The sequence below is a fragment of the Aythya marila genome (genome assembly GCF_965140915.1).
Source record: "Aythya marila genome assembly, chromosome: 6".
NCBI lineage: Eukaryota > Metazoa > Chordata > Aves > Anseriformes > Anatidae > Aythya > Aythya marila.
This window is the reverse complement of record NC_139047.1, coordinates 35,531,736-35,552,046: the sequence shown is the minus strand read 5'-3', so window position 1 is coordinate 35,552,046 and position 20,311 is coordinate 35,531,736. Positions and strand designations below refer to the sequence as shown.

The 20,311-nt window shown below is 39.6% G+C and overlaps 1 protein-coding gene across 18 annotated transcripts in view; it reads left to right on the top strand.

Annotated features, from left to right (window-relative positions):
* GTDC1 (glycosyltransferase like domain containing 1) overlaps positions 1-20,311 on the top strand; it is a 193,132-nt gene that overhangs the window by 33,065 nt on the left and 139,756 nt on the right. The gene's annotated exons all lie outside the window — the stretch shown is intronic.

The window sequence follows — 20,311 nt, the reverse complement described above, 5'->3', positions numbered from 1 at the left end:
ATTTTGTACTTTTAGTCATGCATCAGAGAAAAGCTTTTTATCATCAAAGAGCCTGGAGAAATATTTACTATTATGTTATTAACTACAATGTACTCCATGAACTTTAGTAGTAAGATTTTTCTGGGGAAGATACAGCTCTGTGTCCTCCACAGTTCCCACCACCTTGCCCCAGCAGACCTGCATTTTTAATGACATAAATGCAGAAAGATACAACTGCTAAATTATCAGTTCATTTTGGTGGTAAATCAGTCATCAGGGCAGTAGTTCAGATAATACTCCAAAATCAAGTAGTGTTCCAGAAAACGATACTGCAACTTGCAGATTTTTACTTTCTAAAAGACATTGATGCTTTTGTCAAAACACTGTCTCTGTGCTACATAATGATGTGGTTTGTCTCCTCGTGAACAATGTGAAATTACTATTTGCAAGTCACATACAATTTTGTAACTACAAGTTCTTTCTTAGCACCGTCTTTCAGAACTTGCAGTGTATTCTCTTTGAATATAAAGCAGTTTGGTAACACTACAAATGCTTTAGAGTGTATCAGCAAGTTGTTATACTGAAAGACTTCAAGAGGCAATACATTAAGCAAAAAGCAGTAGCGCTACCTGTAGAGCACACCATACGTGCCCTTAAGCAAAAGATAATAATTAGTTGCTTGTATTCCCATGCAAACTATCCCAAGTGTTGATATTTATGAATTGCAAAGATCACTGCAATACCAACTCAAGCTCCAAGCTGCTGGAGTTGTTTATGCCCCTTCAATTTTTAATGTACCTATAAGAGAGCATTTAGTCCAAAGGGATTTGTGTGCCACAATCGTACCTCCAGTGAGTGAAACACAAAAGTAAGGATAGTTCTTCAAACTATTTTAAGTGCTAACTTCCACTTCAGTATTAATAATAATCAGGAAGAACAACCCTGAAAATATTTTTGTATTTTGTTGGCTAAATGTGATTTGGTTGCCTTTTTGTCATGCTTATGGCACGATGGTCATTAAATGTGGTGAAGGATCTGCTGTTAGGTAGCCTGCAGAGCGAGAAGTTACCCACAGCTTGTGGGTATCTGATTTGCTAATTAGTCCATGCACATTCAGATGGTGTGTTTTGCACTTCAGTCACAAGAAATATTTGACTGGAATCGACTTTGCCCTGCATCAGTTGCAGGGCTGGGCCACAGCGGCCTGATCTAGTCCGTGCTGCCGCTACCTTTTGTAAAAGAGCAGTTCTGTCAGAACTGTGAGGTTTAAATAATAATTATACATGATGGGTGCGTTTTTGGCTAATTCATACTGTGTATGGACTATTGTGAGTTTATCTCCTCTGTCTAATCTGTATAATGCCCCCAAGAGCGGCCCCTTGCAGCCCTGCCATTGCTAGGGCTCCCTGAGGTGAGCTGGAGGGGGACCTCCCATCGGCTGGGTTTGGGCAGGAAGGGAGTGAAATGTCACCTTTTTTTTGTTAACTGGAAGATGTTAACACAAAGTAAGTCTTAAAATGGAAGTTACCAGGTTATTTGTTTAGCAAAAAAACAAATTTCCTGTTGGGGGTGGGAGAAAATGCTAACTGTTCCTTTAGTTCGTTTCAGTGAATTAAAGAAGATATTAGGAAAAAAATGAGATCATGTTGAGTATGTATTACCTGAACCATATAATTTAAGTCTGAGCTATCTCTACTGAATTATAAGAGTAGGAGGAGTTTGTTAGTCACTGTGGAAGGCAAAATGTCAAAGTGACTAATTATGCTGTTCCAGGGAAGAAGAGATACGGTTAATTCCTGAGCAGCAGAACAGTTCTCTTAAGAACTGTGGTAAGACTATCCCCAATATAAATATAGCTAATACTATTTCAGTATAATTACATTAGTTGTCATGGCACTGTTTAGAAGATTACATCGCGGCATCACTTGCATGGGACGGTGCCGGCACTTCTGCATATAGGTGGTAAACGTACAGCTGTGTCGTGCTTCGAAAATGTAAATTCCATGTTACACCTGCTGCTCTGTGACTGGAGTCAGGATAATACCACGTCAGAGGTAATGCCACACTAGTGCATGATCCTGAGGAAGCTCGCTGGAGGAATGGCTTCGTAAAGAAGAGCATTTTTCTGTCCTGCTCTGTTGAGCTTTGGGGTAGCGGACATTGCTGAAGGTCTGGCTGTTAGGGCCAGCAGAGGGGGAGCAGCTCTTCCCTCAGGGTAGGCTGGCAGAAGCAGGCCCAGTAAAGTTCTTAAAATATAGCTCCTGTAATCAAAGACTTGAGCAATTTTGATTAGCTCAGAAGAAGCAGCCCCGTTTCAGTCATATGCCTTCCTGGAAAACAGCCTTTTCTCATATTTGAAGCGAACTGGCATTTAGCTTATGCTCTGCTGTGTCACAGATAAGAATTTTTTTTTTTAGATAATAGGAGATAATGTATCATGCATTGATAGCTTCCATCACAGTTTTTCAGTAAATCTCCTCTTGAAGTTTTTCAAAAGCCTTAATTGTGATCCAGTAGTGCAAGGAAAGCTAATTTCACCTCAGATATTTCTCACATGAGCATGTTGGCAAGAGCTCTCCTGCTGGACTTTCCTTGGCTGCTTCTCTGGTTCTTGTGTCCACTCCTTTAGTCAAAATAACATTATTCTTGTACTGTAAACAAATGTGCAGTATTCACTTCTTAATTTTTTTTTTTTTGGGGGGGGGCTGAGTTCCTTGTTTTCAACTATAGGTAGCTATTTTCTGAGCACTTGAACACAGCCAGGCATGCGGCTGATTTAGTTCTGTCAAATGCAGTCCAGATGCAAAACCTTTTGTTTCTAAAATAAAATACAATTGTGAATATATCATTTCATTTAAGTGCTGCTGGAAGACAGTTTGCTGATTTTGTTAAAACTGCAGCAAAAATACTTCTGTTTACAGCAACAAGACCTATACAGGAAATTATCTGAAATACTGCAACAAAATAATTGCTTTGCTAATATTTAATTTTGTTAAATTGGTGTCATACAACTTCTTTAACCTTTAAACAGAAATAAAATTTATAAATAAGTGATAAGATTTATATATAAAAATATAAATTCCACTAACATAGCTGATGCATAAAAATAGCTTAAAGAGCATTCATACTTGTCATAGTTCTGTAAGAAAATGTTTCACCATTGTCAAACTGAAGAAATGCAATCAGTATAGAGTCCCACCCCAAAGAGATAAACAAGATTTTTTTTTCTTGAGCAAGGGGTGAGCAGTTGTTGCACAGTGTTACTACTTCTGTGATAGCAGATTCATTCCTTTAGTATGCAAATCGGAAGTATACAAGGATTCAGTACTTTTATTTAAGAAATATGCCTGCAGGCTGTATTGGTAAGCTTTAGGGAGATATCTGGTTTGGTGTGAAATAAATAGTTGTTAAAAGATCACATGAATTTGTGTCTTAGAAGATGAAAAGTGACGCTGTGAGCATTTTGAGAAAACCCTCCCGTACCTGGCATGCGCGCTTGCCACTTGGTTATTTTTTCAAAGAAGTCTTACCAACCCTGCAGAAAATCACAAAGCTACAGGCTGGGTGGGGTGAGGATAGCAGCAATGTGTGAACTTCAAAATGTAAGAGACTTGAATTTCAGACACCCACAGTCCCACCCTCTTGGTGTTTGACCACTGCAGAAAATGCTCGTGCTCCCGGTGGAGTTGCTTTTGCTTCAGCTTTTATCTTCAGACCATTTGAGTGCTGAACTTTCGGTGAATAGATTTAAATGTCATAATTAAGGTTTACGCATAAGCGATAGGCATCAGAGTTTGAATATTTTAAATGAGATGGGAGGGGTAAAAACCTGAAAGCATTTGAGTGAAAGATTGCTTTAGTACACGCAGTTGGTGCTGAAGGTCTGTCTTGCTAAAGAAGACGAAACATTTCCTTCAAAGCTATTTTCTTCCTAATGTAGGACACATTTTAATATAGAATTGCAAAATATAATAGCAGTTTAGTAAAATTTGGGTTGTAAAATAGCTATTAGGTGAAGTTTGTCCCCTTTCTATTCTGTTGTCAAAAATACTAATCAACTCTTCACTTTTTTTTTTGCAATTCATTCTTGGTGCATTTTCTTTAATTCTTTTTTCCTCTAATGTAGAATCATCCTTTCTGCAGTGGTTTCTTGCTTCAGAAAGTTTGTCAGTAACAGCATGCCTGTCATAACAGTGTCATATCACAAGTGAGCTCACGATAGTTGTGGAAAAGCAATGTGTCTTAGAAACATTTATTCCCTTCCTACGAAAACCTGTATCTTATTTTAGGTAACTGATGAGGACCGTAAGCCTTAATGATCTAAGGTAATCTAACCCCCCCTTGCTTGCTACCTTTCTCTGGAGACGCTTCAAACTACTGCTGCTGACTTTAAAGTATGAATCAGCCCAGAAGCTTAAATGCCTGAACCTGTTCTTCTTGTGTACACTTGGATAATATCCAATGAAATTAATAGTCCTGGTGTTTGTCTACATGACAGTTATTGTACTGATGGAAATAAAGCTGATCCAAACAAATTGCAGATATCCAGGTGAGGCAGCAGCAGCCTTCACCTATGCCTCCTTTTCTTTCCTTCTTACAACTCCCAGAAATGCTCTCCTTTGTCTTAAATGTCTCCTTCCATTTCTTTTCAATGTCCTACTGTTTTCATTGAAAGGGATTAGTAAAGGTAAATCATAGCTTTGCAGCATTAACATTAGCTTATAACATCTGTCATACTTGTCTCCTAGCTAAACTAAATACTGCTTTTTTTTCCCCACAGCTCTTCACTTGAAAGAATTAGACTACCTACAACATGGTGCAGTGTTTCCAGTGAGGAAAAATCATTAATAAATGTGTATTTTCGGCGCTTCCAGGTTTTTATACTGTTTGCCTTTCTTTATTGTCACTGCACGCCTGTCAGAGCAGCATGGAGGAATGCACGATAACCAATTTTTGGTGCTGGTTGTATGGGTTTTTGGATTCAGGGCTGTAACCAAAGTCATTGCTTCTCAGGTAGTCTGAGTGATGATGGCCTTGCGCTGCTGCCGGTGAATAGCCAGATAATAGCAATTAGGCATGGAAACCATTAAAACCATTTAGTCATGGTTCTTTTGATGACACCAGTGTCAAAAAGGAACAATAGTCTTTGTAAGGTGTTAGCAGCAGATTAAAAAAAAAAAAAAAGTGTAATTCCTGTCAAATGTATGGGGTGTAGCTTCAACAAGAATAGTGTGTGGGTATGTGGCTTAATCCGAGCCACTACGCCTGCCTCTGGAAAGGCTTTTTCTCTTGATTTTGTAACTGTTTTTTTTTCTTCGTGTCTCATCTAGAAGCAGACAAATGAAGTAGAGAATCAAATATTTTGTGGGGAGCATATGGAGGCGTCCTCACAGGCCTGGTTTAATTATGTTTCCAAGTCCTTTGGACAGACTTCTGAAAGGCAGGGTGTCTGGCAGGCTCGGGGCCGGGAAGAGCGAGGTGCTGGGCTGCTGGAGGATCGGCTCGGCCGAGGCGTGATGGCAGCTTCCTTCAATCAGATGGAGAGTTACATTACCTAGTTCTTCTGCAGTTGTTTTAAAGCCGTAAGCTGGTCATATATGGTCCTCAACAGCTTTTATTAAATACCTATCTATCTAATCATATATGATTTTGTGAGTCATCGTATTTTATCGAAATGGAAGCATCACCAGACAGAAAGAAGTTGATGTGTAGATCCTGGTCAGTCATGATCTGCTTTGCTGCATTTTTCGGTTACCAAAAGAAAAAGAAAAAAAAAGGCAGTATTTTTGTATTTGCAAGAGAGGAAGAACAGAAAATGGTATCTTATGTAAATGATGCCTATCTACATCATGGCCCATGCGCATGTGAGAGTTGGTGCTTTCTGCCACTGCTTTTATTTAGTTACTTTTCTTAAGCACTTACATACTCACTTCCCATGCCTGTCTTCAGACTTTACCCTTGCTGACGAAGTCTACGCTAATAATTGCTAAAACAGAAGTTAGCAGGAAATTTGAGGGTCCTTTTTTGTTGCTGAATGTGACAATATTAAGATGCACTCCAGTTATATATTCTGCTTCTCTTAGGTAGTGATTTCCTCCTTTATCTAAGTAATGCTATTAACAGGAACAGGGCTTTGAACTGTCATTTCATACTACTTGAAGTTAATTGCTAGAAAACCAGGGCTTTCTTGTTTATATTAACCAGTTTTATATAAAGTGCATCTCCTTACTGAGGCTGTCACTGTGAGGTAGGAATAACTACAGTAAACTGAAGAACAGAGCAATTGAGCCTTTGATCATGTGAAAATGTAAGCATGTGTTGAACTTTACACTTGAGCATTCCCACTGGCTGCAGAGGGCTTATGCAGCTGAATTGCAAGGGCCTGGGGCTTGATAGAGGTTTGAGAAGTCCTTAGCAGGCTCTACAATAAAACCCAGATATCCTATCAAGGCAGGATGCTTTAATTCTGCTCAGATTGCTTAGTAGGCACAGAGTCAGGAAGATAATATATTTTTAGCTTTTAAATTCAAAGAAACCTTTCTAAATTCAAAGAAACCTTTCAATTAAAGGAATTCTTGACAATTTCAAATGCTGTTACTGACATGTTTACGCTGATTGGAGAGGAACAGTTACAATTTTGACTTTTCTTATTCTCTGGGACTAGAGAAAACCCCTATCCCATTTACTTTGTATTGCTGCAGTTTAAAACCTCAAATGGTATAGTTTTTGTTTGCTATTGCTTAGTAATTTCTCTGAAATTACAAGAAAAACAGGCCTTTAGAATTGTATGTAGAACGGCTCTCATATCAACACTGATATGGCAAGAGGTTGCTTTGAAAATAATTGCAGAGGATGATCTGAGTTAAAATTCCCTATCTGCAGAGTCATATGGATTTGTATGAGTTATTTTCTATGCTATTGGAGGTAATGAAACAAAACTCGTGATAGTTTTTATGTTGATTTCAAAGTCAAAGAGAAAACAGGGTCACATCTCAAGAAGAGAGAAGTCTCTAGCATAGAGGATCGTGGGGTCACAGGATAATTCAGATTGGAAGATCTAGATGGACTAGATGGACTAGGGAGTCCATCTAGTGTGGTCCCCCGCTCAAAGCAAGGTCAGCCCCAAGTCCGTGATACTCAGGTCCAACAGAGTAGGCAGTTATGGACCACTGAGGTATTGCATGGTCTTTTTCTGTAGTGTGGATATTCTTGGAGGCAGTACCTCCATGTGTGGCAAATGCTTTCTAGGATTGGATATAAAAATCTGTGAATTTATATATTTTTTTTCCTACAGCCAGTGTTGTTCTTGTTGTAGGCATTCTTTTTTTTTTTTTTTTTTTTTTTTTTGTCTGCAAAGATTTAAGAAGTTTAATAGTTACTATGAACGACTTTCAAATGTATCATTTCTACAAAGAATTGAAAGAGTTTTTTTTTTTCCTGCTGGCATTTGAAAAGCAGAAAAAAAACCTGACTACTACAACAGAATTTTATTAATGAATGATTTACACTGGTTCCAGCTGTGACCATGTGATTAGTCCTTCACTAAGCAACAATGGGTATTTTCTTTCTGCTTTTATTTGATTTCCAAGAATGTGTCATCTGTTACATAAACTGCTGCCAGTATACTCCATGTAAACTGGTATTTTTTATTTCCCTGAAGCGCAAGATGAATACCCACCCATATCCTTCTGGAAATACTGTTTTAAATGAATTGGGAATTTTATTGACTCTATCTGATTCACTGTGCCAAAATCATAAAACTTAAAATATTCGTTAAGCACACTGGGCTGTAGGATGCCTTGTTCCCTGGTAGTGCAAAAGATAGATTATTTTCACTTTTACATTTCTATCTTAATATTTTATTACAGCAATACAATGTGTGATAGAGGTGGACAAGCCTACAGATTGAAATGTGGATAGTCCAGATTGTTCCTTTCCCTAGACCATATGGTGTAGTTCTAAAAGCCTTTTGTACGCTGTCTGTTCAGTTAATTGTAAACTCAGTCTTTAACGTACCTTAAAAAATGCGATATATGTGAATCAAAAGTCAGCATATCCTGCGGTAAGTAAAGTTGGCTAAAATATGTGTAAAATCACAGTCCCGAGTGCTGGTCTCTGGGTAGATTTTCTTTTACTGGAGGATTTGAAAGTCTCTCGCTGTTTTGTGATAGCGATGTTAGTATGTGTGTATGGAGGGACAGGTTTTTCCATTTCCTCCTTGGGAAAGGGGAAGATTTGGGTATATAATGAACATTTCATAATATTTTTGCTTGGCAGACAGCTCTGCCAGTGGGTGATGTGCAGGAACATCGAAGATTTCTGACAGATGGATGGTAGGACTGCTAATACACCTACACACGTTTCAGCTTCTGATGTTCCCGGTGTTTCTCTGATGCCTAAGAAGCCTGTGTTCACACTTTGTTCTGGTGTGGCCCAGTGCTGGGTTTTAGAAGAGCAGAACCAAGTCTCTCTTTGGGCTTTCATATGCCACAGTGAAGGTCATTTATTAGTCCTCACAAAGTCAAGCAATTACTAGGGAGGCAAAACATATTTTTTTCGACATAATAAAGAGTTAAAAATTAATTGATAGGTTCAGAAGCACATTTATTTTCTACTCTCATCTTACATAGCATAAGAAGCTATTTGGGAGAAGTAGCTGATTTCAGTGAAGGTAGGGTTGATGCATATAAAGAGGAAAAATCCAAAAGAGCAGGAGTGTCTTTCGCTGAAATTGCTCTTCTGTGGGTCCCAACCTGTTTTTAAGCGTTGGAGAGTGTTTGCTCATTAGTGGCATTTTCAGTGGTAGGCAAGGCTCACATCATTTGTGGCTTTGTAGATAAAAATTCACTTTAAAAAAAAAAAAGTCCAAAACATTGGAATCAAGTAAAAAGTAAATGACGGTAGTGGAGAGTGAGACTAATGTGCTCTGAGAGGCCTCTCCTAATGAAACGTATTGATCTCTGCTGCATATCTGAAGTTTTCAAAGGATTTCAGATATTCATTCTATCAGCAGCTGAATGCAAAGGGATGGGTAACCTTAGGGAATATTAGGAAGAAAACTCAACTTTTTTTTTTCTTGCTAGCAGATACCAAATAACGTAACTCTGGACCTTTGTTAAGCCTGAAGAAAGACTGAAAGCTTCAGTAAGAGTTTTCTTGAAATGGGAACAAATAATAATAATCAGTAGGCTATAGTGCATCTATTTTGTTCCACTAGGTTGTATGCTTATTGGTAAAGTGTAAGAGTAATAAAGGTAAATAGTATGGTGATAAGTATACAGCAAAAAGTTCTTGTGTTGGAGAATTTTTCTTTTTGCTTAAAAAAAATACGAAACGTCACCTTTGCAGAATGATGAAAAGGGAGACTTCTTTGTGCTGCAGAAGTAAACGTGGATCTTGCTTGGCCAAGGTATGATCAGGAGCTGCAGTGTGCCATGGTGTCATCCATGCCACTGCCGCAGTGGCATCCTGCTTCTGTTCCCTACGTTTTGGCTGGAGCACGATGGCAGTGGAAGCAAGTATCTGCGGGCAGAATTTTCCTTGCTGCAATCCAAGTAGTTCAGAAGCTTTGAGATGCAAGAAACCACGCATAACGTTTGAAGCATCCAGCTGTAATTTTTGAGAGCTGAAAGAGAAAGCAGTGACTGAACATTTTTTGCAGCTTCCATATGATGAGAGCAGTTCTCAAAGCCTGCGAGTTGCCTCTTACAGAGAATAGATGAATAACAAAGGTACCTGTTTTTGCTGTACCCTGGCGAGTGTTGACTCTCTTCATTAAGGCAGCTAGTACAAACATGATGTGCTAACTTGTATTATTAAAACACCTAATTTAACTGTTAATGTGGATCCAAAACATGAGAAATAACAATTTTAAAAATACATTCTTCAAGAAAAATGCACTGTTCTTTTTGTCAAAAAATCTTTAATCTATTTATTTCAACAGCTGTTTCTTTAATTTGAGTGGTGTACATACCCGTTCCCAAACAGTTATTAACGAAGTCAGCTTGATTTGTAAAATAGTGGAGTAAGACTGGCACTTTTATGGACTTACAGGTAGGTTAGGTTTGTGAAAATGTACAAAAATCTTTGGTTGATTTTGAGGAATTAAGCTTTTTCAGCAAGGTTCTTGACAAAGAAAAGACTTTATCACTTTTAAACTAGGTTGGACTCAAGCTTTTTGGACTAATTGAATATACCATAGAAATAGTTTCATGGGATGGTACAAGTCTGTTCTGTGGTGGTACAGAAGGAAGCAGGAGGAGACTGTAGGAGATGGTTTATAAATGTGCTTAAGACAATTTGAGTGAAGAAGAATTATTGGGGATACAAAACAGGATACTAGATAGGGAAATAAGGCAAGGGAGCTGTGAAGTTCTGCTTCTGGAACAGTGAAAAAGGGATTGTATTGAAACTGAAGTTTGAGGAATGAATCAGGATGAAGAAAGAGAAAAATATTTAAGACTGTAAACCAAGCAGATAGGAGGGATGGTGCAGATGTCCATACATGGGGAAAAGTTGAAAGTGAGGTGAGTTCGAGACAAGATTTGGCATACATCTACTCAAGGTAGCATGCATTTCCTCGTCTGGCCTTTATGGGTGCATCCTTTATCATGTCACTGAAAAAGTTTAAGGAAGGAAAAAAGATGATGTAGGATTAAGACGGTTACAATAGAAAAGAAGGTAAAAGAATAAAAAATAGAAGCCATTAAGAAACAAACATGAGAAGAGGAAATAGGGGATTAAGTCATGAGAAACAATTCATATGGTTTCAAGACGTGTAGATGTTCCTTCTGAGGATGGAATTCATCAGCTAACCAGATGAAGAATGATACTAATATAAGATACAAAATTTCATCTAATTTTCAGCTCAGAAAGAAAACGAAATAATGAAAGTACAATCTGGGTGAAATATGTATTTGTGTTTTCTTACAAGGATTCATGCTAATGAGAAATTAACGCTGTTGTTCGAAAGAAAATTTTTCATGTGTGGTAAAATGGCAAGCAAATTCCTGCCAGTTTTAAAGAGCCACATGCATCCTGGTGGTTGGAAGGAGGGAATTCAGGAGTCACTGCTCCTTGCTTCTGCTCGTGACTTTGCTATAAAGCTACTGTTGGAAAGTTGTGCAAATGACAATTTTAAATTCATTTTCAAATCTGTAAAGTAGAGAAAGCAACACCTACTTCTCTCACAGGAGTGTTACAATGCTTAATTAATGTTTAATTGTTAAGCTCTTTGGCATTTTTGAATGAAGGTGGATAAACGAAACCTCTTGTTAATTATGAGAAACACCAGGTAGAAGGTCTAGTATGATTTTGGGGTTGGAGGGTGGGGATGGAATAGTTACATCTTGTTGTTTAAAGCACATTTCAAAACAGTTGAAAATTTTTGCTTGGAAGCTGTATTATCATTAGGTTTGTTTATTGAATCCAAGCATTTTCTTACAGTTAGCTGGTAATTGGAATATCTACATAGATAGTGGTTTATCTACATAGTGCAATATCTACATAGTAGTGGTTTTTCCTGTAAAGATGGTTCAGGACCCCTCTGACTTGGAACAGTCGAATAGTTGATCTCTAGTCCCTTTTCTCCTTCATGACCAGATGAATTCCTTACAGTTTACTTACATTAACAAAACTGAACCAAGTACTTCTCTGTCATGAAACTCTATCAAGGTTTTCAGGAGGGTCAAAGTGCCGTTTTTTGAGGTTGTGGACTTCAGATCAGAAGTCAACAGGCAACAGTAATGGTAACAAGTGCATGAAATTCTGTGCCGGTATGAGTAAACGTGGGTACAGAATAATTGTAAAAAGCCCAGTAATATGGTCAGAAGGAGATTTTTCACAGAAGTAATCAACTGAGCTACTGTTGAATGACAAGAAAATCAATGGAGGGGGATAAACCTCACTAAAATTTGGCTTTTTCCCTCTTCAAAATCAGCACGGTGATTAAAGACAACCTTCGTAGTTACGGTCAAAAGAAATGGTGTGTGTATTTGCTAGCAAGTTTCTTAGAATTGCCGGTGCCTGTAGACACACACTTCACAAAGGTAGTGGTGTGTCAGCAACATCACAGGTGTCACCACAGGCAGGCGTTATAAATGTCAGCAGTATGTAAGTGGCAGTTATAAATAAGCAAAACCATGCGAATTGGTCTGCGTTTGTTCGGCACCCCTTACACACCTTCAGGGTGCCGCTGCCTAGCGCCTGGCTGAGTACCTCATGCCTTTTCCAAGCACGCTGAACATCAAGTGGGGTGCGCAGCTTGAGAAGAAAAAGAAGTCTGCCTTTTTTTCTTTAAAGCTCTTTTTCTAAGTCATTCTTGCAGTGCCCAAGAAAATACTTGCATGAGTGCGAAGAACAGCTGCCTATAGACTCGGGGAGGAATCGCTGCTGGATCTCTTGTCCGTGCTCTTTCAGAGCTGCGGGAGGAAGGCACAGAGCGCCGCAACTCTTCAGGGCAGCTTGAATCAGCTCACATGAATATTGCCCTCTCCAAGGATATTGGCATGCAAAACAGATTTTGTTCATTTTGCCACATTTGAATGCACTGCACAAATAGATTTCGTAGCTGTTTTGAGATGTACAGACGGCATTTGGATTAGGGTCTCTTTAGCGGGAGTTAACTAATGCGTGCTCCATGCAAATAGGTGGCAATAACTCCTTTTCTCTTCCAAAAGTGTTTAGTGCAGCTTCATTTGCATACCCTGTTTGCATCACCTTACACTGCATATGTTTTCTGGAGGCAACTTACCTGTGTGACCACAGCATTAGGCCGTGATCAGACCGAACATCCTCTGCTTGTTTTGCCCCTTTCCCCTTTTGCTTAATTGTATCTCCAGTACTGAAACAGGGAGAGTGAAGCATCTTCCAGAGCTACTTGGGATTTAAATAAGTGATGAAGGTGCTATCCTTCAAGTGTTTACATCTAGGTGATTGTGGGGCCAGCCTCAGCTTGAACAGGGCTGGGGAGATCAGGTCTCAAGGCTCAGAACGAGCTGAATTGCTTAATCTGTGCTAAAGACCCACAAAGCACCTCTCTGCAATTCTGATCCATTTTCTGAAGGTGATCTTAGAAAATCTCAGTGTAAATAGATAACTGAAGATTGATTTAATGTTATTCCTGTAAGCAAAGCAGTTGTTGCCTTGTGTTGCTAAAAAAAAAAAAAAAAAAAAAAAAAAAAAGACCAAGTAGCTTGGTGTACAGAGCAGCCACCCAAGAAAGCACAGCAGAAATGCAGTCTTTATTTTCCGTTGCGACTTGATGAGTAAGGCCACACGATCTTCTCTGGATAATAGAGCAATTTCTGATGAGCCTCCAATAAAATGCACTTAGGTAAAGCGGACTCTGGGGCCTTAAGTTTTCTTTCCTTGAGTTTTTGCGAGATTTAACTCATCTCAGCAGCATTTATTTGTTACATTGTGCAGGAGAAGGTTGTGGCTTTTAAGGGCAGAAGTTTATGAAGATGGAAGACCTTTCACAACAGTTTTCTTTCATCAGCTGGAAGGCAACTCTGAATTTTCTTGGTACCTGTATTTTCTAGCAAAGACGATCACTTTAAGGTTGCATTTTTATATTTTCCATTTTTAAGCTTTATATAAATGATCCCAGTTCACCTTAACATGTTATTTCTGTTCTGTGGCTTGGTTAATAGGCAAGAAGTTTTTGTCATCTGAGTGGTGTATTGGGGCAGAAACCCTCCACAATGACCGGTTTGTGGCTTTCATCTAGAGCAGCAATAAACGCTGCAGGTTTTGCAGGAGTACTGGCAAGTCAGTGTAATTTCTGGTCAGCACTTGCTAGGACTGTTTTGAGTCTTGGTGACTACCTGACATGTTTCCGTGTGGCTGCTCTTGTTCCTCGGGCCTACAAGAGGTGCTTATGGCTGCTGTGAATGCTTAGCTGGTGGTCCTGCCAAAAATTTCCCAGTGGCCAGAAGAACTGCACAGCTGTTAACTGCTAAGTACGAGTTGGTACAGATCTCTAACTTGCTGGTGAAACTTGTGATCTTTGACTTTGAAATTAAGATGTGTCAACAAAAGCACCGAGCTCACCTCTATGAGGTGTAAGCAGTGTTCTCGTGGTGGTTTGCAATGTTATTTCTGGCATCTCAGATCAGCAGCAATGTCAGTAACAGCACCTACCAGTAGCCAGCTAAACTTCAGCTGGGTCTCCCGGTAATGACCTCAAAATAGTTTTTTCACCTCTGAGCTTCACAAGTCGAGATGCTTTTTCTCTGTACCACAGCAGTCACGGCCATTACAAAACATTTTAAATTCCCACTTCTTAAACTTGTACCTGTTTGCAGGAGGAGCTTGCTGGGTTCTTTGGTGGTTGAAGTTTGATAGCTCGTGCACGACTGCCACTCTGGTTTTGCTGAAGAAGCTGTGCAATTTCGATAAGGATTTTCAGATTGCAGAAGGAAAGTGTTTGGAGCGCGGCCAGTTTACTCAGAGGCAGGGTAAATGCTTTTCAGACTCCTTTAGACATGTAGAAAAGTGCTTCTCAAGTGACTCTAAAGCTAAAATCTGATGCGAATTTTACTAATAGGTTCATTATTTATAATGAAGGAAAATACAAATAAAACTGGTTTTAACTTTTTTAATTGGAGACTGCAACGTGGATCATGTCCTATAGCCAGTTTTTGTCCTGTGCAACTCGGCTGAAGTTTTTAAGGCAAGGTCTTTCAGATAGTAATGTTTTTAATGGTGTTTTTCTAATTCCAGCCATCTGATTTTTCAAGGAAAACTGTTACGCCTTGATGGCCAGACTCCATCCTCTGTGCCTGTCCTTGCCTTGCTGTTACCTGCAGTGGTGCTACAAGCAGCCACTCATGCTTCATGTCTTCTAGGGCTTCCCACAGACATGACTGTTTATTCCTTTTTCAGGTTCTGTTTTTAAAGATTGTGTAGAACCTAAGCTTGTTTATAAAATAACCTTCCCAAACAGATCGTTTTGAGATGCTTGCGTATCGCTTTGATTCATGGAAGGGAGTATTTCCTGAAGTGTTCACCATCTCAATTGACGGATGATCGCAGACAGCCGTATTTAACTTGTGGCAGTGTTTTCCAGCTTCTTGTAATACACATATCAATAGATACCTCCCAGCAGAGGAGGCAAACCCCTCGTGTTTCTCCTACTTTCGCTGCAAAATAAAATGCAGGAATCTGGTTTTCTTTGCTGCTTTAAGCAAATCCTTGGAAGCCTTTCACAGACTCCGGAGGCTCCGTGGACAAGTGAACGAAAACAACTGACTGAAGCCATTAGGTTGGCTGTCCTGGTGTCAGCAGCGATGTTGGTAGACGCTTGCAGTGCGCTGTTGGAACGTGCTTTGGACGCACTCCGAAGCCTTTGATACTGCCTCAGCCCCTTCAGAGGGCTTAGTCTAGACTTTATAGTGCAATTATTTACAGGAAACATAATGCTGTGCCACTAAATAAAGTTGGCAATCCTAATTGCACTGGATTTATAAATCGATGCGGGTAACGTATCTTTCTGTATGTGAAGCTGGAAATGGGAAAAAATATTCTTAAAATGGAAAAATATGTTTAGGGCTGTATGAAGTCCCTCTTTGATGTTGCATGACATTTACTATTGAATCTGAGAGTTTTCAAGTGGTTTCTGAAAGAAAAAACATGATCCTGCTTGGACAGGAGGTAATGAGATGTATTGCTGTGTTTGTAGGCTCCTAGTACGAAGCGTTGCTTCAGTGCTCTCCTGAGAAGACAAGAGGTGTATGTATGGAAGATCAAAAAGTGTTTCCTCTGTTGAATTCAAAATGTATTTAATAGATAAGAACTTTTTTTTTTTGCCTTAATGTTACTTTATGAATTGTAAGAACATCACATCCAGACTGGTGTGAAGATCTAATACTTCAATGTCGCTTCTCAAAAACAAATGAAAATCCGACGAGTTATTCTCTTCTCTTGGTTAAGCATTTTGTAGGTTGGCCAAATCCACATGATTATCACATGAAATTGTTTGTGTTGCAGGTTTTTACATGAATAAAATAGCAGATACTTTTGGCATGCCCTTTAAGGTCCAGAATAAAATTCCATGGTTGGATTTTATTTTAAAGCAACCTTACTGGAACGTGTTGTGAAGTGACACGTTTGTCCCTTATAATACTTCTCTGTGGGGGACTCCTCCCAGATTTCACAGCAGAACTAGAGCTGACAGTAGAACTCATCCCATCCTTTTTATTGACTCAAGGTGTGACTGAAGATGCAGATCCTTTCATCACATATTCAAATGGATAGTTTCTGACTGTAAAATAAATCTGGCTTGTGCCCACTCAAAAGTTGCTGCCAAACATCTCAGGCTACCAAGCCTAATGTTTAAATTAACTCTTGGAGTCCCAGCTTTTGTAAAAGAAGGGTGTTTTAAAGGGCTGAATCCCAACCTGCTGTGATAGAAGAATGATTCAGTATTTATTGTTTAAGGTTTTACCACTTCCAATTTACTGTAGAAAACAAACTTTCTGACGTAGGATGCTTTTATTAGCTTGCAGAGTAGCTTAATGGTGGCTTCTAACAAGCGGTTGGTCTTTCAGTCAATTAGTTAATATGAACTGTAGACAAAGTCTTTCAAATGAAATCAGTTAAAATATTTACATGTAATTTTTTGAAAGTATCTGTGTGCTTAAACTGGATACAAATCCAGGGTATAATGCGTACCTTTCTATACAAAAACTGGTCTGAAGCCCAGAGTGTGTGGAGCACATTTCTCATCATATTCCTAATAAATCGGAGGAATTTCAACATGCCAGCCTATTATTAACCAGCCTGGTGCTTTTTCTGTAATAGGGAACTAGCAACTAATATGTCTCCTGTCAGGTTTAAAAATAGCGCTACATCTCCCATTACCACACCTATTAGCTCCCTATCCACTCAAAGAAATTCTAAATCAAGTTTCTTTTCATCTATTTAAACCTAATGGAAGATTTCAGGATCATAGGTGTCATCAAATTGATAGCAATAAGTATGCTACTGAAAAAGATGAGTCTTGAAAATGGTCTTGAGCCTTCAAGAGCTGTAAACAGTCCAAAAGAGTTGGGTAAAACCAGCATGCTGGAAACCAACATTAGCAGTCTTTGTTAAACTGAGTTATCGCTCTTCCAGGCTTTGAGTTACATGGCAAATGGGAGCTTATAATTAACTGTTAAATCAGAGTAACTAATTTTCTACCAATTACAATTGCTAACCATGCATTTGCTGGTTATATTCTCTTATTAGGTCTACTATTTTTGCTTTTGAAAAGCCTGTTACTGGATGATGAGCTACCCAAAAATCAGAACGCTTTGTGAGGATGATTGAGTGTTCAATACCTAGTGCACTGCAGTGTAGTTGTATGCTTCTACTTTAAGTATACTGGGACCATTAAAAGGAGGAAGAAGAAGAACAGACTCAATGGAAGAGTAATCCTGTGTGCTGGATGGGGGTCCTCGTGGCTATGGTCATTTCCCCAGCAGAGCCCAGGCCCTGTTTCTCCATCACACCTCTTCTTTGGCTTTGCCCATTCTCTTTTGGCTTAGAAATCAAGAAACCTTTCTCTTAATTAAATATCAAAAATATTTGATTTGTCTTTTTCAACCTATAAATACAAAAATAGTTTGCGGGCAGTATTTAGTTACCCTCGTGCCATACCCTGAATAGTACTTAGTTTCGCATACACGACTTCAGAGGTCAATTAGAGACACGCAAACCAAGTTGGGTATTGTAATTGCTGTTCACAATGTAATGCGGATCAGGAGATTGGTCAGTGAAATTTTCCTGCAACTGTTTCCTGTGAGTGCTGTGCTCCAAAGGGAGACGTGGACTTCCCCGCCGAGCCAGTGGGGCTGTGTGTGGTTTGGAGTTAGCCATAAATGTGATGCACAGATGTTTTTCTCAACTGGAAAAAAAAAAAAAAAAGCAATAATTTACTTTATGCGATATAGATTAAGATCTTCAAAGATTTTGATTGAGGGTGGCTAGAAGTATAGATGGAAAGTACTCATGACAATCTTAGACTATGCAAAGAAAGAAGGTGAAAAGAAAATTTTGATGATTAAATTTTTTTGTTTTTTCATATCTGAAAGAAAAAAAATAACAGCATGAAATGATGAAGGCCATTAGTGCTTTTATATAGATAAAATAATAAAGCGATGGAAATACTGAGTCTTAAAATGCATGCTCTGCATATGCATTAACAGCTTTTTTTGCTAAGGATTTATAGCAGCATTGTTTACTTAGCATGCACAGGCTAAGGTACAGATTTTACAGCATGCTACTTTCTAAATATGTAACCCCCAAAAGGAGCCGTGACAGTCCCTTGTGTCAGGGTGTCTCCAGATTAATAGCCACAGGACATCTCTAAACCGTAACTTCTGATTGCTGCTGTTGTACTTCAGGGCTGAAAGCAGAGATGTACAAACTGAGCCCTGCAATCCTCACAATGTGCTTTTTGGTTAAGATCACAGCAATTCTTTTAAAATTCTGCTGTTTGCAATACCTTGCTGGAATCCAGCAAGAATAAAGGCTGCAAGAGGAAACAGGTTTCCTTTAGGAAGCCAGGAATTGCTGCTGCTTGTTGGCAGGTGAGCAGGGATTCAGGTGTCAAACAAGCGGCCTTCAAGGTGCTACTATGGGGGACAGAGCTTAGAAGCTGGAGAAGTTGAAGTTATGCTGTGGGTTTGAGAGGAATTTAGTCTTAAAGTTTATGAACCCTGGTGCAGGGTTACTCATCCCATCACCTCCACCGTCATGGTGGCTTCTGGTACTGAACACAAATTGTCCACGGTTGTTGTTCTGCGGTGGGATATTTCTGCATCTGCATTGCTCGCAGTCACTCCAGTAGCAAAAAACAGCTTTTAAGTAAGAGCTCTATGGGCTGTGAGATGGAGGAGTCTGCTGGGCCCTGAACCAGCCTCATGATTTGTGTGTACATCACCTCTCTGCCTGCTGCTAGAAGGAAGGCAAATCTGCAGAAAAGCTTGAAGCGTAGAAAACCTTTAAAAACATATTTAACTTAAAAACTTGACTTAAAAGTTTGTCGTCGGGACTGGTGGTAGAGTCCATAAGTGCTCTGTGAGTGGTCTGCCAGTAGCCACCCGTGTGGGTTTAGCATCAAAATGAAAGTGATTCACACTTGTGAGAGCACGACTTGTCAAGCACGAGAGTGGGACCCACAAAGCTCTTACTTTGAAAAGTGAGTTTAAAAATTAATAATTAACTGCATGTTTTAAAGCATATTACAAGCAGCTGATTTTACAGCACATCTTAAAATAGCCCGTAGAAGAATGAGTTAGCAGTCCTTGAAGCAACTGCTTCAAATAAGGGCGGTGAATGAGCCTGATCCTGAAAGGGATTTCGAGGCAGAGTTCACAGCTGGGAATACTTACCTGGCTGAGACCGCTGGGGCTGTGCCATTTCTCCTAGTCACTCTGCTTGGGTTTTTGGCTGGGAGCTGGCTTTCAGCGTAATGAACACAGCCTCAATGAGCTTACACATAGATTGTAAGCAAAGGGGCATAAAAATCATCATCTAAGGTGGTGGATGGGTCAAAGTGTGGTTCCTGGGTGTCACCAGCAGATTAACGCTGCTGCAGATGTCCAAGTAGAGGTGAGCGGTTCTGGTTTACCACTTTCTCGAAAGAAGTAGCTATTTCTTACTTTTTCCAGGTGATTTATATCAAAGATAAATCAAGTGGCATTCTCACTTGGTGCAGATGTACGGTTCAGTAATGACTTACCCCCCGGTACTTTTGGGTGATGTAAATCCGAGTTAAATTTTGGTCAAACATTCGAGATGCAGTTGTGTTTAAGGTACAGCTCCGGGGTTTCTGTGAGTCATTGCCGTGAGTAGGAGGGCACCGTGGCCGCTCTCAATGTAGGTTACAGTGCGTGCATGCTGTGCGTGTGCACGGAGCAGGAGCCAGACAGGGCAGGGGGCACGACGGTGGTGGCCCTTTGGGAAATCCCATCTCACCAGGATGTGGAGCACTGAGAGGTTTTTTTTGCCTTTTTTTTTTTTTTTTTTTGATAATTTATCCGAAACCATCAAAGGCTGCAGGTTTGTTTATGTACACAACGCATACCTGCTGGCTTTTGTAGCCAGCTGAGTGTGCTCTGGATGCGGCGGTGGAATAAATTTCTCATGTGTGTGGGACTGTGACCGTTGAAACAATCATTACTGAAACCGTATACCTTATTTCCTGTAACTAATAGCAGCTCTCTACCTATGGAATATATTAACAGTTATTCCCTTGGTTTTGGATTGTTGCTCAACTATTTGGTTGGACAGCTATTTGCACACGATCTGTAATTTATGTTGTCTGAGGACGTCAACGAACAGA